Raw genomic sequence first — 18376 nt, forward strand, 5'->3', positions numbered from 1 at the left:
GGGTTCTCTGGGGCATAAAAATTCCCAGGTTTGTTTAGTGATCACACCTTGATGATAGGTAGCATTCAACAAGTGTCTAAATTTGTCAATAGTGTATTTAACATGGCTGTCAGGAATTTTCTTGTACCATTCCTTATTAGATAATAGTTGTTTAGCCATGTCTTCGTACTGCCGATTGTCCATCACCACCAAATTACCCCCCTTGTCCGACGGTTTAATTATAATTTGTGTTTGTGATTGCAAGGAGCGGAGGGCTTCTCTTTGCTCACTCGTAAGGTTGGATTTCTCAGAATAGTGCCAACGTGTTTTTTTGATTTCTCCAATTACTTGCTGGGTAAAAGCCCAGATATTGGGATTCCCCTGGAGAGCCGGGAAATTGGTGGATTTGGGTTTATAAGTTTTGACAACTGGAGCCAAAGGAGGAGGGGCAGACAGACGAGGCAGAGGAGGGGAGATGGACAAAGCTTCAGCCTCCAAAAGATCAGTCTCGTCTATGTGGCCCTCCTCCCATAGCTCCATAAGTTCCTCCATTGCCTTTATATCATTAAGACTCATTCCCTGCCAAAGTGAATTGGCAGGTTTAGAGGTATTAATTTCTAACTGAGGTTTGTCATATAAAACCCTGAACATAAGTTTGCGTGCAAATAGGTTAATGTCTTTAACTAACTCAAATTCATCCACATTCTGAGTAGGGCAAAAAGTTAGGCCCAAACTCAGGACAGATAATTGTGCTTCAGTGAGTGGGTAAGAAGAAAGATTAACTACTTCAAAGTGTTTTTGGGAGGTTTGGATTGAGTGAGATTGAGATCTGGTGCTTTCCTCGCGTCGTGAGGGGTTTGGGTGAAGATGGGGGCCGTGCGAAAAATTGGTTCAATAGTGCTATCCCCACCTTTACTGGGGGGTGGTAGTGAAGGGACAGGTACGTTTGGGGTAGTGTCTGAGGGGCCAAAGGTATCTGCCTGGGTTCCTAATTTGGTGTCCAGTATACCTTACAGTCAATATCTCAGGGTTAGAAGAAATTGTAGCAGTGATGAACTTTTCGAGAGAGAGGCTAAACTATTACAGGAACGTTTGCGGCAACGTGGCTACAGCCATAAGTGTCTCAAGCGCTCTTATCTTAAGGCAAAAAAACAAACTAGATCTACATTGATCTATGGCAATAAAACTCCCAAAGACAATGTCCAGACTCGAGTGATTACACGCTTTTCGGGGCAACATCAGCAAGTACGTAATATTTTAAACAAGTATTGGTACCTGCTACGTGCAGACCCTAAAATCTGCAAGTTTGTTGGAGATGGCCCATCTATTACATACAGACGGCCTCAATCACTCCGTGACAAGTTGGTCCGGAGTCATTATATTCCGGCAAAAGCGAAAATAACAAAAAATAGGGACATGGGCACTAGACCTTGCCATAGGTGTAATTACTGCCGTTTTCTATTTGCCTCTAGAGACATAATGTTGCCTAATGGTCAAATTTACAAACCGAAATTTCTAGCCACCTGTCAGTCGATTGGTATTGTTTACCTTATGATGTGCAACTGTGGGGCTTATTATGTAGGAAAGACCAAACGTCCGTTTTTTTGCCGAATTAGGGACCATGTATCCCTTGTTCGTGCTAAAAAAATGGAGACACCCATTAGCAGGCACATGGGTCTGTTTCATGCATTTGACGAGACTTGCATGCACTTTTTTGCACTGGAAACATATCCCCCAGGTGAGAGGGGTGGTAACTTTGATCGTATACTTTTACAAAAAGAGGCTCGATGGATTTACACCTTAGGGGCTACCCATGCCCCTGGCTTGAATGACTCATTAAGCTACAAACCTTTTCTCTGAGGTTTATATTATTTCTCCTTGATTTTTTCTTTCTCTTTTTCTTTCCTTTTTTTTTTTTTTTTTTTTTTTATTCAATTCTATTCTGAATTTTTCTTTTTCTGCTTCTTTTCCTCTGTTATTGATTAGATGCGCTTTTATGCACTTATGTATAAATTTACATGACTCAATTGTCGATTAATCGAGAGACTGGGGTATCTTTAAATACTCACCTGGCAGTAATTGTGTCACTTTAGAGTGAGATAAATTCTCTGCTATCTTATTCTAGCCTTAATTTATTTGGTTATATACTCTATTTTTAAGAATATCTTTAAAATTTAAACTTCAGAAATATAAGGATGAGACACCCTAGAATTGAAGCCTGTATGGGCGCCCCGGGCTTTACGACAGACCCGTGCCAACCTGATCCATTGGAACTTAGCTGTATGTATATAAGTCCCCTTTTTTGTTCTGCACTGGGTTGGCTACTATAATGTCTCATAGTATAGGACAGTCTCCCCTTCATATAGAAGCAGCTTTATATGCTCCTCAATGAAGGTGGATCACTGTCCTTCACTGTTAGTAATCAATGAGCAGATGATTTGGACAGCGGTATTGTTCCTTTCCACTGATGTTCAGCATCAGAGCTTAGGAATGTAACACTCTCACTACCTGGCTTTTCCTCTCACTGCTCTTTCATTCTAATCTATGCACAGTTTTCTTTAGATTCCCCCAGTGTATGTGGCTTATTCTGTGTCTCCGTTTGTACACAGAACGTAGGTAGGTGTATTTTGGGAAGTTTCCTCTTTGCCATCACTGTGGATGGCTTTGTGGACTTTCCAAAATGGCCCCTCGGTTCCTTCCGAGACTCAGCTGTGGATAGTATTTCCGCCCGCCCATCGGGGGCGTTCCCAGACGCCTGCTAATTTGGGAGGAGGGCTTCATAAGGCAGCAGCTTGTCTGCCTTACTCTCTCTCAGTGGAGGTTTTGACATTGGTTATTCTGTCTGTGCTAACAGGTATGTTTGAGGTCTCTCTGGTATATTAAGGCTTCAGCCTCACATTTGATACTGAACTTCAGCAACACTTGTGTAATGTAACTAATTTCTGGCTTTGTTTGCTGGTCTGTCTCTTTTATGCAGACCAGATTCGCTAGCCCTATGTGAACATTAAGCACTTTTCTACCTGCTGTGCAATTGAATAGGATGATACTCTCCATTGATTATTCTGGACACCAGCTGTTACACCTTTGGCTTTTTTCGGATTCCCTGACATATTTTCAGGCTTTTCAATGTGGATCTGATCAGGTAGTTAACTCTGAATTTATTACTCAAATCATACACTAACCTATGCAACTCTTGAAGTTGCAAAATTTGAGCGACCTTTTGTTAGCACATACTTTAGTTTTCCTAATCCACTTTGGAAATCTTTTTTCTTTCTTCTTTCAGCATATTTGTAAACCGCTATTTGAAGCACCTCCTTACAGGCCCTTTTGAACTGGGTGTCTTTTCCTTATTTCTCCATTTTTATTGAGGATTTCCATACTGCAGTACACTATGTGATCTCCTTCAGATATGTGAATACACACTGGGTGAGTGTATGACCCCTCAGTCTTCTCGATTATTGACCAACCTGTTTTGTTTCCCCTTTTCTTTACATGCATATATTTAATTTATAACAATCCTATGTAATTAGCAATTAGTTTAATTGGTGTGTTTGTTTGTCTTGCCCACCAGTCTATTCTATACAATGATACAATGTACTATTTAATCTTTATTTTGTTCTATATATCCTTCTTTTTCATGCAGTTGTACATTTATTTAAAGTATCCAAAGCTCCTGAAGAAACTCGCCTTATGAGTGAAACATGTCGAGCACCTCGTTATTTTGATCGAATTTATCAGTGTTCTCTCCTGATCCGAATGTACTGTATGGAAATAATCATGTATTGTGTTTTTAACAAAAATTTGATGTTTTTTGTATAATAAAAATTGTCTCTATATAAAATAACCATCTTTCTTCTTCTCTAAGAAATCTTTTTGAATGATTGTTATTTGATTTTTTCTTTTGGTTATTATATGATACCGGTAAAAGTCCCGTTGAGGTTAGTCACCTCCCCCCCTTGTTTCTCGTTTTACATTTGAATTTTGGGATGTGGTATCATTCAGTTTGGTAGGCTTCTCTTCATATTGTTAATCTTGGGCAATAACAAGTCTCCACCCAACTGAGTTGTGTAGTAAAGGCTGTATCCCCTACACTTATGGGTGATACACATTCCCATTAACCTAACATTGCTAGGAAATACAACACTAATGTAAAACTGATGACTAACTGAAGTTAATAGCAAACAAAGAAACAAACAAAAAAAAGCAAACATCAAACAAATTTCCTGGAAAGCTGTCTGAAAGTTTTTTTTTCTTCGGAATAATGAGACTATGAGAGAGTGACTTACCGATAAGATGTGCATGATAGAGAATTGCAAATGATATATTTATAAGATGCATGGATCATTTCCTCTTTATTTTTCATCATTCTCACAATGGTGTTCGTAGACTCAAGGTGAGAAAATGCAACTTAGCCTTAGCAATTCAGATTGATAAATTACATTTATGCGCTGGATCTTTTTCATGGCTGGTGAGTTTCCAGCAAAGCAATTATCACAGCTGAATGCATAATAGCCTAATTAATTACTATTGTCAGGACAGCCTCTCTGCAATGATCATACCTTCTTGTAAAGCTTGCTTTTCAACCATTTCTTTGTGAAGTATTATCCCAATTGACCAGTAAAATTGTTAAGCTATACTCCCTTTAATCACATTCAAAGAATATCTCTAAGAAGAGATGGCTGTAATTAGAGTAACTACTTTCTCTTGAAAAGTAAACAATTAAACAGTCCTTGTGAAAATAATGTAGTATAAGAATAATCTTTAGTATTATGCCACCTGAAACAGTTATAAAGGGGTCCAGTTATGAAGCAGCGATAAAACGGCCATACAATGCTTTGAAAAAAAAAAAAGACATTTTATGCTTTACAAATGTGTAGCGAGTTTGGAATATGTTTTTTTTTTATTTATTTAAGCTCATGGAGGCTTGATATAAACTCCCCAGGTCTATAAACCTCAACCCTAATCCCCAAATTAATTCTTAATCTTCATCCTAATCTTAAACCAACCCCCATACTGGCTGTTGAAGTAAAATGGCAACTAGGAGGGAGTGGCTATTTTTGTTGACCTTTATGTTTGCAACAGGCGTGCACAATACCGCTGGTCCTGCTGTCATTAGATATTGGAGAACATAGGCAAAAGACTGGAGTGATCCCTTTGATGATCAATCAATAAATTGCCAGGAAGGAGAGGAAGATAGATCTGTTTTGAGTTAATCCATTCTTTAAAACCTGTAGGCTGCAGGAAAGATTACAGATTACCTTAGAGAGTCTGCCAATTTCTCTCAAAACAGAAGAACGAGGACTTAATAAATGAATCCATTCATTAAATACTCCATGCTGCAGCAGAGAAGGTTTTAGGAGGGCTTCAGAAGAAGATATGTGCATGCACCAATGCGTAGAACAAGGGTTATTTTCAGCCTGTTATGTGTACACACACTTTTTCATGACCACTCCACACTCTGATTCACAAGAGCACACTAACTGGATTGTTCTCAGGTAGACCCTGACTACGACTTACCTCTGTTGAGCTGTCTTATATGATCTCAGCTTACCTCCTTTTCATGACTCTACCTACTATCTCCTTGGTTGGCAACCACTGCATGCCAACTAAGTATGTGATAGAAGGCTGTGATTTAAGGTGTTGGGGTGATAGGAGTTTAAAGGATCCCTGACCATCAATGATAGAGAGCTGTGGGTGTTGGGCTTAAATTTCTACTGGCCACCAATGCTGTGCAATTGTCTTGGGGGAATTTTTGTCACTACTGACTGCCAATGATTGGGGGTTAAAATGCTACTGACACCAATGAATGCACACAATGCAATTTAAGTGCAATGCAATTTCATCCTTCAGAGAACTTTCTTTCACTTCCACTAATAACTTAACACTTGCACTTGGCTTTAGTGGACAACTTGTAAAGGCTTAGCACACTCAAACACCTATATACTAGAATGTTTCTTAATTTTCAAACAAACGTTGAAAAAAGATGACCTTTGGGGTGTCCACTTTTCAAAAAGGGGTCACGTTGGGGATGTCTTTAATGACTTTGTATTGGTATAAAATTAATTTGAGCACAATGTTGTGTGATTTCTTTTGATTTCTCTCTTTCTCTCTCGATTTATTTTACTGCAAGTTGGTCAGAAAGCTAAAATGGTTAAAAAAACAACCTTGGCTTGAGTAGCATAACTCCACCCCCCACCTCACCACACACACACACACACAAACCTTATGCCCTAACTATATAGCCATAAACCTAACATTAGTATAACCTTCAGGCGGAAGAATGTGCCAAAACAAACCTTTGACGTAATATATCATTGACAAAAATATTTGGCAAAAACGTAAGCCTCATACACACGGTCTGATTGTTGGACGACCAAGAATCTGATTTTTCAAAAGGGCGTGTGCAGGATTTTGTCTAGCATACTAACTATCCACAAATTGTCATTTGGCAAACACGAACGTAGTGACGTACTATGAGAGTATAAAGAGAAAGTTAATTTCTCAAGCACTACCCTTTGGGCCCCTTATGCTAATTTCGTGTTAGTAGAATTTAGTAGAATTTTGGTGAGTGTTGATTCGTGAATTTCAGATCGTACAAAACAAATGGCTTTTAAAATACGTTTGCCATAACTACATCAGTATCACCAGCAATGCAGCTTCATTATTATCCCATTAAAGAAGAAGAGAATGTGCACTGCATTTCGACATTTCATTTCACGTAATTTCTCCATTACGAACGCTAGTTTACAAGACTGGCCGCTTCCGGCTCGTTCCTCGGTTCCGATAATGCGTGTTTGTACTTTCGAATTTTGTGTGATGGACTTGTGTACTGACCATCCGCAAATCATAGTCGTCGTTTGCCAAAAATTAACTAACCTCATCCGACATTTGTTGTCTGAAAATTGGAAAACAATTGTAGCGTACTAACGATAAGAATTTCAGACAATGACCTGTGAAATGACCATTCCTTTCTGATTTTTGTACCATGTGTAGGAGGCTTTAGAATGAGTAACCATTGCTGAAAAAAGTGACCTGAAATTGAAATTTGTGTTCCAAACGTGTCTGGTCTCATATCTGTGACAGATCTGGAATCCATATGAGCTTTCCTTATGTTGGCCTTACACTTGTAGAATTTTGTTTGACTGTATGATTGAGACAGTATAAAAATTGCTTGATCATTCGATGGTGCCTTCATGGACTCGAATTTCAAATTACTTTTCGTTCAAGTATAATGCCCCGATTTTTGTAGAATGAACATTCTACTTCCGGATTAACTTTAACAAGTGCATGTGCATAAACTGGTTATGATTTTTCTTGAACAATTCAATAATTAGAAATTTGTTTGTTCACATTAGATTTAGCAAAAATGATCCATCCTTGTCCTTTGATTTTTCACCTACTCTGGTTGAAATGCCCCTTTTAACCTTTAGATTAACAAACGTTCTGAAGAAAAATTCCTAATGAAATTCTACAGGTGTAAGGCTAGCTTTACTCACACTGTTACAAGCATATTAATTTGCTAATAAGAAAAAATATATGATAATTACCTCTATTAGGGGATAGAGAAAATAATTTTTTACTACATTATTGAAATATTATGCTCACAGTTTTTTAACTACATTATTTTCAGAATATTTATCACCTCAACTCTGCTTGATCATCAAATACTAGCTCTCTTTAAAATGTTTCAAAGTTTCTGTTTTTGAAAAATGAAAAAAACCCAAAGGCTCTTTGTTTTATCTAAGATTTATGATATGATAATACTACATACATCCATGTTGCCAGCCAATCAGCATAGATAGACTGTTCTTGTATAGGCCTGTTAATTCCCATATTCTATCTAGTTCCTCTGGGAGTTGAAGAGGGTAAAGGCTCGTACACACTATACAGTGGGGATTGAAAGTTTAGGCACCCCAGGTAAAAATGTGTATTAATGTGCATAACGAAGCCAAGGAAAGATGGAAAAATCTCCAAATGGCATCAAATTACAGATTAGACATTCTTATATGTCAAAAAAAAGTTCGATTTTATTTCCATCATTTACACTTTCAAAATTACAGAAAACAAAAAATGGTGTCTGCAAAAGTTTGGGCCCCTTACAGAGTTAATATCTTGTACTGCCCCCTTTGGCAAGTATCACAGCTTGTAAACACTTTTTGTAGCCAGCCAAGAGTCTTTCAATTCTTGTTTGAGGTATCTTTGCCCATTCTTCCTTACAAAAGTGTTCCAGTTCTTTGAGATGTCTGGGCTGTTTGTCACGCACTGCTCTTTTAAGGTCTATCCATAGATTTTCAATAATGTTGAGGTCAGGAGATTGTGAAGGCCATGGCAAAACCTTCGGTTTACGCCTCTTGATGTAATCACCCATGGATTTTGAGGTGTGTTTAGGATCATTATCCATTTGTAGAAGCCATCCTCTCATTAACTTCAGCTTTTTCACAGATGGCATCAAGTTACCATCCAAAATTTGCTGAAATTTTATTGAATCCATTTTTCCTTCTACTCGTAAAATGTTCCCTGTGCCACTGGCTGCAATACGACCCCAAAGCATGATTGATCCACCCCCATGCTTAACAGTTGGACAGAGGTTCTTTTCATTCAATTCTGTGCCCTTTCTTCTCCAAACGTACCTTTGCTCATTCCGGCCAAAAAGTTCTATTTTAACCTCATCGGTCCACAGAACTTGTTTCAAAAATGCCTCAGGCTTGTCTATATGTTCATTTGCAATCACTGATTTTTGTGGTGAGGACATAGAAGAGGTTTTCTTCTGATGACTCTTCCATGAAGACGATATTTGTACAAGTATCTCTTTATAGTGGAAAAGTGTACCACAACTCCAGTGTCTGCCAGATCTTTCTGGAGGGATCGTGCAGTCAAACGTGGGTTTTGAATTGCTTTTCTCACAATCTGGCGAGCTGTTCTGTCTGATATTTTTCTTGGTCTTCCAGATCTTGCTTTAACTTCCACTGTTCCTGATGACTGACATTTCTTAATTACATTCCGAACAGAGGATACTGACATCTGAAAACGCTTTGCTATCTTCTTATAGCCATCTCCAGCTTTGTGAGCGTCAACTATTTTCAGTTTCTGTTTTCTAGACAACTGCTTAGAAGAACCCATGGTGCTGATTGGTGGGGCAAGGTCAGATGAGTCTGGCCATTTAAAACCTTTGAGATTGACATCACCTGGTCTTCCCAGACGATGATTGAGAACAATCCATGACACTGGCAGGTCTCAGCTTTGCAAAGGGGGCAGTGCATGCTATAAATTCTGCAGGGTGCCCAAACTTTTGCAGACGCCATTTTTTTGTTTTCTGTAATTTTGAAAGTGTAAATGACGGAAATAAAATCTAACTTTTTTTGACAAGAATGTCTAATCTGTAATTTGATGCCATTTGGAGATTTTTCCATCTTTCCTTGGCTTCGTTATGCACATTAGTACACATTTTAACCTGGGGTGCCCAAACTTTTGATCCCCACTGTAAGAAAATTGGACGAACATTTTCATTCAAAGAATTTTCGTACTATTTCGGAATAGTGTGTACACAACTTTCGTCAGCCGATTCCGAATTTTCGTACGAAAATTCACAAAGGCACAAACTCCAAAATTATTCTTGTACGGGAACAGAACCAACGATTTTCGTTTAATGAGTACCGTTTTCATACAATTCGTACAAGAAAAATCAGAAACGAAAGAATGCACATGATCAGAAACAATAAACAATAAAAAAAAGCATTTTTACCAGAATTTTCATTCATCAGTTCTGATTAGCTGTGAAACAACCAGGATAATTGGATGATCATTCGCCTGATTTTCTTAAAGTGTGTAGCTCACTTAAGAGTGAGGGCTGGGCCAGATCGGTATGCTTTTTGGCCACAGTTCTCCCTTCCCAGCCAGGGGAGACAACTACTCATTTGCAGGTTTGCACAATCTGCAGTACCACAAGCTAGAGCCCATAGTAGCAAAGTAAAGAAAGTCATAGCCTTAGGTGGGCATACACATGTATATAATATACGTGTGTATATATAGTTCATTATATAGTATAATATTATATATTATCTTTACATCAGGGATCCCAGATATCCCCCCTTACATCAGCATCACCAGAGAGCCTCCCCCTTACATCAGAGTCCCCAAAGAGCCTCCCCCTTACATCAGGGTCCCCAGAGAGCCCCTCCTTACATCAGGGTCCCCAGAGAGCGCCCCCTTACAATAGAATCCCCAGAGAGCCTTCCCCTTGCATCAGGGTCCCCAGAGAGCCTCCCCCTTGCATAGGGGTCCCCAGAAAGCCTCCCTCTTGCTTTAGGGTCCCCAAAGAGCCCCCACTTACATCATGGTCCCCAGAGAGCCCCCCATTACATCAGGGTCCCCAGAAATTTTCCTTTTTACATCAGGGTCAGCAGAAAGCTCACTTACATCAGGGTCCCCAGAGAGGCCCACTTACATCAGGGTCCCCAGAACACCCCTCCTTACATCAGGGTCCCCAGAGAGCCCCTTCTTACCTCAGAGTCCACAGAGAGCCGCTCCTTACATCAGGGTCACTAGAAAGAGGGCAGTCAGTGATAGATTATGTCATCTCTCTGCTGCCCGCAGCTGCAAAATGAGAGCGGAACAGCAGTGATTCAGGGCGGGCGGTGAGGGATGATGTCATCTCTCTGCTCTCTCGACTGTCCGGCTCTCCCATGCTGCCTGCCGCACTCGTGGCCTGGCTGCAGAGAGGCCACGGCTGTCTCTGAGAGACTCTGGGCTATGGGCCCCAGATTTTGGGGCTATAGCCGAAAGCCACCCCCTAGCGACGCCACTGACCATAAGTAACATGGGTAAACTGATATAAAGTGGGATCTGGGATATTGTGCTACAGCACAGGGAAAAGCATTAAATTGAGGCATATGGCTGCTTTAGCACTACTAGTTTTACTGCATATTCTACTGGACTTTGGTGTTGTTGCTGCAGTGCTGATATATTTAAATGTGTCTTTGCATGGTTAGTATATGACTGAATCCAAGAAAAGCAAAATGATAATAAATTAGATCTTTTCCTACATGATATCTAGGCCTTCTTCAACAGTGAAGAATATTGTTGGGACCCCAAGTCATAAGACTTTGACCCTGATTGTGGTCATGGCTACTGCTAGTATAATGAAGCCACTGACATTATTTCTGGTTAATAGAGTATCACTAATGCATTTCCAATGAAACAATTCAGTATCTAAAAATGTCAGTGCTTTTTGTTTGCTTTCTATAATGTATTTTTTAGTTATTTTAAAGTGGTTGTACGCCCTTACATATACCCAGTACAGTGACTATGCTCAGATGATACACAGAGATAAAACAAATCCTAATATTTAAGATGTACCTGATGAACTGCAGCCTTGTACAACCTTCTACAACACAGAGATCAACACAAATTCTGGCAGCTGAAGAAATCAGGGGGCGTGGATCTGATTTCGCATACCGCAAAGCTCAGGAAGAAGCTGTGTCTGATTGGAGGGAAGAGACACCCCCCCCCCCCTCTTCACTCCACAAGGAGAACAAGCACAGCTGTGAATATCAGCCACAGGCTATGTACTGGAGCTCTCCACCCCCCTAAGTTTTTTCTGCTGGTGTTGGGGGAAAAGTGAAGCAACTTATGCTGATAATTAAGGAACAAGGCAGCAGAGAGAAGTGACACTCAGACCTTTGGAGAGAGGCAAGTACACAGTACAGAAGGATGTGCTTTGTTCATATTTCATGTCTAAGGTTTACAACCACTTTAACTTTCTTTTTAGATACTGTGTATCTAACAAGGCTTATTATTGTTTTAAAGTCAACTGCCAGTGTGCACCACACACTCTTGATTTAGCTCTGAAATGTTTTCTGCAGTTTAGTGTAATGTACTCACAATCGGATTTTCCGACAACAAATCCGTGGATTTTCTCTGAAGGATATTGGTTCAAACTTGTCTTGCATAAACACAGTCACACAAATGTTGGCCCAAAATTCCAAATGTGAGAATGCGGTGACCTACAAAGCGTATGACGAGCCGAGAAAATGGAAGTTCAATAGCCAGTGCGGCTCCTTCTGCTTGATTCAGAGCATGCGTGAACTTTTGTGCGACGGACTTGTGTACACACGATCAGATTTTTCAAAAACAAGTTTTGTTGGTGGAAAATATGAGAACCTGCTCTCAAACATTTGTGTGCGAAAATTCCGACAGCAAATGTTCGATGGAGCATACACATGGTCGGACTTTCCGACAACAAGCTCACATCGAACATTTCCCGTCGGAAAGTTCGATCGTGTGTACGCGGCATAATAGTTCTTAGATTTTAACACACAGAAAAAGTGGGTGATGTTATAGTTGACACTGCAAGCATGTATTACAGTAGATATACAATGCAGCTCAGTTTGTATTCAAGATGTACAAATAGAGAAGCACATTGTCAGATTAAAGGAATTTAACATGAGATGCATCAAGGTATTGCCTCTTGGAACAAAGAACGTCATAACTCACTCACACAAGTTTTGAAAATGTAACTAAAACTGTCATTGGCCAGTCTTCTTGTAAAGGAAAATCAAACCAGCGTAGGAGAAAAAAAGTCTAATGCCGCGTACAGACGATAGGAATTTCCGACAACCAAACCATGGATTTATTTCCGACGGATGTTGGCTGAAACTTGTCTTGCATACACACGGTCACATAAATGTTGTCGGAAATTCCGATTGTGTGTACGCGGCATTAGTCTATAAACCAGAAATGTATGATACTCTGAAATGTAAAAAAAATGATATATTGTAGCTTACCAATCATTAGATGTGTTGGCTGCATTCTTTTTTTTAGGCATTTCCCCTCTGTTTTCACCTGGTGATCTGTCTAGTAACACACCAGCAGCATTGTCAGTCTGAAGGAGAGGGGAGTGTTAGGTGTACTAGAAGATTTAGATGCACTAAAACATCGAAGCCAAACTCCAGCCAACACTTTTTAAACAGTTACAGCAGTTTTACAAAAATAAATTAAAACTCATTATAAGCACCCCAGTCAGTGGTAAATGGTTTGTCTCAACAAACTGCTACATCTGCATGATAGCTTGTTCTGCTGAAAAACAACAGACTTACTGGATGGATCCCCAAGTGTAAATAAAAGAAAGCCATACAATCTTAGTATAGGGCTGCATAATCCTTTGCTAATCAATCAGCTGGTGAAGATCTACAAATATCTTCAGATTTATAATTCATGACAAGGTTAGGCAATTTAGGACCCAAAACTGGTGGAATATTGGGAGCTAAAACATGCCCCGCCTGACTTAAGCTGGCAGGACACAATGGGACTTTTTGTTATTTCCTCTAGTAAGGTTCCAAAAGACTAAGATCACATTTCTACTTGAACAACCACTCAAGAGCAAACATTTCTAACTCTTAATTAAATACCATTTACATTCACAGTGTCAGGGAGTAATGAGTTCTGCCAAATGTTCATTGCTTTGCTTCATTTTCTACTTCACTGGTTTAGAAAACAGGACCAAAGAGCCACATAATAGGCCAATGTAAGTGGGAATGGGCACAGGTGAATAGGTGTATGGTTCACTACCTGTCCCTGCTCAGGCATACCTGGCATTTATAATATATTGGGATATTCAGCATACATACAGTATATGCTGAAATAAACATGGACATACTTTTTATGACAAATGTATTGCAATACATTGAGTAGTCTTCAAGCACTGACACTAATCTCTTATCTACACAGTAGCAACTGAATTCAATTTAAAAAAATATATTTTTGCTTTTATTTTGATTTGGATTACCAAATTACAAACTGCTTACTTTTTGAAAACTAAAATTTTAGAAAGATATTTAAACATGACAAGTAGTTTATAAACTGTCAAACTAATCATACCGGCTAAGCATTTCTATGTACAGTACATGCTATTTCTTCTCGGAACTATTTGTTGAAACTTAAACTTAGCAGAAAAACTAACTGAAGTATCGAAGGCAAATCTTGATACTAAATTCTGGCCAAATTCAAGGCCACTAAATATAATACCAAACAAAAACGATATGGTCCTATGTCAAACTATGCAGTAACATGAACCTGGGTGCACCTACCAGCGCACCAGGAACCATTGTCCAAAAAATATACATTTTATTCAACCCAATTAAAGTTGCAATTTTTTTTTTTCCGGGGGGGTTATCTGTTGATATCTGTATGTGGATAGTATGTAGAGTTTGCAATGTGCTGTATTTTTTTGCTGTATTTTTTTTTTCTTTAATCGGTAAGTATGTAAAAATCTAAAAATAAATAAACAGATTTTGAAAAAAAATTGCAAACATAGTTCCAAATAGGCTATCTATTTTCAAAAATGGCCATGGGTAGCTTGGCACTGCCATGAGAAACATTCAGCAAAGCAAAAAAGATTTTTCTAAACCCCATACACTGGGGAACATTTTCTTTTAATGCAACTTTAAGGGCAACATGGAAAAATACCAGTCCTTTAAATTACATGAATGGGAGATACATTTAGGCTGTGGTGTTACTGAGCAGTATGATTTTCATGGACAATCACATAATATAGATAGGGGTGAACCTGGCCAATGAGATGCAGGCAGAGATTCATCATTGATCTAATATGAACTTTTGAGGGGGATTCCCCACCCAAAGCATATTGGCCCAACAATGATTGCCTACTTCCAAGTTAAACCCAACTGCGGATCAGACCGAACCCAAGCTCCATACTATTTATAGATGTTTAATTGATTTACAGCATATTAATGTGGTTTTAATACAGCAGTACCACCCATCCTGATTTATTTCAAAATGAAAAGGCTTTTTTATATATATATTTAGCTGCAACACCTGGTTATTAGTTATGAAGTAACAGGCCTGACCTGACTAGTAAAGGATGCAGCCACAAAATATCTAAAAATCATAGGAAAGTTTACTAATAAAAACAAAAGCCCTAAACAAATTGGTCAGTGGCACTGTTTAATAGTTTATAAAAATTAAAAATAAGTACACAATTCTGTATTTGTAGCAATCGGATGTCAGTTTAAGTTCACTGTAGATCCAGACATTATGAGGAAGGGAACAACACACTCAGTCCTGCAGCTCCTTGAATTTAGGGATGATCGGTGCTACCATAAGAAATAAATAAGGCCCCATTCTCACGGGCAAACTTAACCACTTCAGCCCCGGACCAATTGACAGCCTAAGGACCAGAGGTCTTTTTACAATTTCGCACTGCACTACTTTAACTGATAATTGCGCAGTCATGCAATTTTGTATCCAAACGAAATTTGCGTCCTTTTCTTCCCACAAATAGAGCTTTCTTTTGATGGTATTTGATTGTCTCTGCGATTTTTACTTTTTGCGATATAAATCGAAAAAGACCGAAAATTTGGAGAAAAAAAGATATTTTCTACTTTTTGTTATAAGAAAAATTGAATAAACTCAATTTTAGTCATACATTTAGGGCAACATTTATTCAGCCACATGTCTTTAGTAAAAAAAAATGTCAATAAGCGGATATTTATTGGTTTGCGCAATAGTTATAGCGTCTACAAACTAGAGTACATTTTCTGGAATTTACACAGTTTTTAATTTATGACTGCCTATCTCATTTCTTGAGGTGCTAAAATGGCAGGGCAGTACAACCCCCCCCCCCAAATGACCCCATTTTGGAAAGTAGACACCCCAAGGAAATTGCTGAGGGGCATGTTGAGCCCATTGAATTTTTTTTGTCCCAAGTGATTGAATAATGACACAAAAAAAAAAAAAGTTTACAAAAAGTTGTCACTAAATGATATATTGCTCACACATGCCATAGTTATATGTGGAATTGCACCCCAAAATATATTCTGCTGCTTCTTCTGAGTACGGGGATACCACATATGTGAGACTTTTAGGGAGTCTAACCACGTACGGCACCCCCCGAAAACCAATCACTGCCTTCAGGATTTCTAAGGGTGCACATTTTTGATTTCACTCCTCACTACCTATCACAGTTTCGAAGGCCATAAAATGCCAAAATAGCACAAAACCCCCCCAAATGACCCCATTTTGGAAAGTAGACACCCTAAGCTATTTACTGAGAGGCATGTTGAGTCCATGAAATATTTTATATTTTGCCACAAGTTGCAGGAATATTAAAATTTTTTTTTTTGCACAAAGTTGTCACTAAATGATATATTGCTAAGGGCATAAGTGAAATTACACCCCAAAATAAATTCTGCTGCTTCTCCCGAGTACGGGGATACCACATGCGGGGGACTTTTTGGGAGTCTAGCCACGTACGGGACCCCGAAAACCAAGCACTGCCTTCCGGATTTAAATATAAAACGCTACCAAAAAAAACCTGTTAGCGATCGCAGGGATCAGGCCTGACTCTGCGAACGCTGCAGTTATGTGTTTAGTGTTTTGTAAGTGACAGTGATCGATTGATACTGCACTTGGGTGGACTGGGCGAAGGGGCAAAACACAGGTGCTAGCAGGTATCTGGGCAGATCCCGCTAACAATGCGTTTTTTTGGAACCCTAAACTGCTGGGGACGCTAGTATAGATCTGATCAGATCAGATATTGATCTGTTCAGATTCTATACCACTACGGGAGGTGTATGCTTTGCACGTGGGTGTTAGCGGTACTGGCACTAACCTAGCGCTGCCTGGGGCGACGCAGACCCTGACCCTAAAACCTAATTGATATCACCCGCCGGGTGATCAGGGGGTTAAACCTTTATTGGGTAATAAATGGTGGGTGCTCTGATGCTATAAAAAGCAAACTAACCAGAGTCACCACTTATACGGTGATCACTGGTGAAAGGGTTAACTAGGGGCAATCAGGGGGTTAAAATCTTTATTAGGTAGTGAATGGAGGTCCCTGGCGCTATATAAAAACCTGATGGGGAACCTAAATAACTAACTGGCTAACCAGCATCACCAGTGGCACTTATACGGTGATCGCTGGTGAAAGGGTTAACTAGGGGCAATCGGGGAGTTAAAACCATTATTGGGTAGTATATCGGGGTACCTAGCGCTATAAAAACCTGGCGGTGAACCGAAAAAAGAACTAGCTACCTAGCGACACCAGTGACACTAATGCAGCAATCAGAAAAACGATCGCTTAGTGACACTGGCAAAAGGGGGTGAAAGGGTTAACTCTAGGGGCAATCAGGGGGTTAAACCTTTATTGGGGGGTGGTAGGGGGCTACCCTGGACCTGACACTAACTGCCCTGACAGTTTTTATTTTTACAACTGACACTGAATGCAGTGATCAGAAAATAAATGATCACTGAAATCAGTGACACTGTGACTGGGAGGGGGAGGGGGGGATCGAGGGGCGATCGGGGGGGGTGATCGGGGGGGGGTTGTGTGCCTATGTGTGAATACATGTCAGTATAGTGTTGGTGCACACTTACTTTCACTCTTCTCCTTGTAGTCTGGTCAAAAAAACCGCCCCGAGGAGAATGACATCACTTCCTCCCTGCCTGTGTTTACTATACACAGCGGGGGAAGCTTCTCATTCGCCAGGAGCGATCGAGAGGGGATGGCCAAAAACCAACGGCCATCCCCTCTTTCCCGATCGCTCCTGAAGCGAAACAGACCGCCGCATCCAGCAAGAGGGGGTCCGATCGGACCCCCCACCCGCTGGAAGGCAAGCACGTACATGTACGTGCTTGTGCCTGTACATGCCATTCTGATGACGTACATTGGCATGCGGCGGTCCTTAAGTGATTAAGCATACACCCATGTGAGGGGTGCTGCAGTGCACAGACACAACTGCTGCTCCTAATATGACATCTATGTGGGTGCATTTTTTTAACACAGACAGTGGGAGTTCAGGGACACGCATCCACACAGATGTCAAATTCAGAGCAGCGGCTGTGTCCATGCAGCTACTGCATCAAAATTTACATGAATGGGACTGCCTGCATGAAGATGCATGAAACACCAGGGCATCCCATGAGGGCAAACACAGCCCTCACACAGGTGTATGCTTAAGAGCCCTTTCACAATGACAGCCACTAGTGGAGCACTATTAACCCCCGGTGCTTTGCAGGCTTTTCGGCGGTGCTGCCCATTGATTTCAAAAGAAGCCTCAAAGAAGCTGCTTGCAGGACTTTTTTTTGATGCCCTGCTAGCGCAGCACCCAAGTGTGAAAGCACTCGGGGTTTCACATTGGGATTGCAGATGAGGCATTTTTCAGGCACTTTATATGCACTATTTTTAGCGCTAAAGAACCTGAAAAATGCCTCCCATGTGAAAGGGGTACATCCCTGTGAATAAGGACTTAGAAGGGTGCAGTTCTGGTGTAGTTAAAGTAGTTTTAATATACATAACAGCATAAAATCATTTAAATTAAAAGTTACTACTCAAGCACTTGTACCAGAACAATAAGGATAGGAGCCAAAGATCAGATGCAAC

The 18376-nt window shown here is 40.0% G+C and overlaps 1 protein-coding gene and 1 long non-coding RNA gene across 2 annotated transcripts in view; one reads left to right on the forward strand and one right to left on the reverse strand.

Annotated features, from left to right (window-relative positions):
- The window catches only part of CUX2 (cut like homeobox 2), a 598839-nt gene that overhangs the window by 286523 nt on the left and 293940 nt on the right, over positions 1 to 18376 (reverse strand). The window lies entirely within an intron of this gene.
- Positions 1956 to 3823, forward strand: LOC143940539 (uncharacterized). The gene is made up of 4 exons (XR_013263884.1): positions 1956 to 2833; positions 2957 to 3121; positions 3263 to 3405; positions 3623 to 3823. It is a non-coding gene; the product is annotated as an uncharacterized LOC143940539 (long non-coding RNA).

The sequence above is a fragment of the Lithobates pipiens genome, unplaced genomic scaffold (assembly GCF_037356315.1).
Source record: "Lithobates pipiens isolate NorthernLeopardFrog02 unplaced genomic scaffold, aLitPip1_a1.2 Scaffold_3, whole genome shotgun sequence".
Taxonomy (NCBI): Eukaryota; Metazoa; Chordata; class Amphibia; order Anura; family Ranidae; genus Lithobates; species Lithobates pipiens.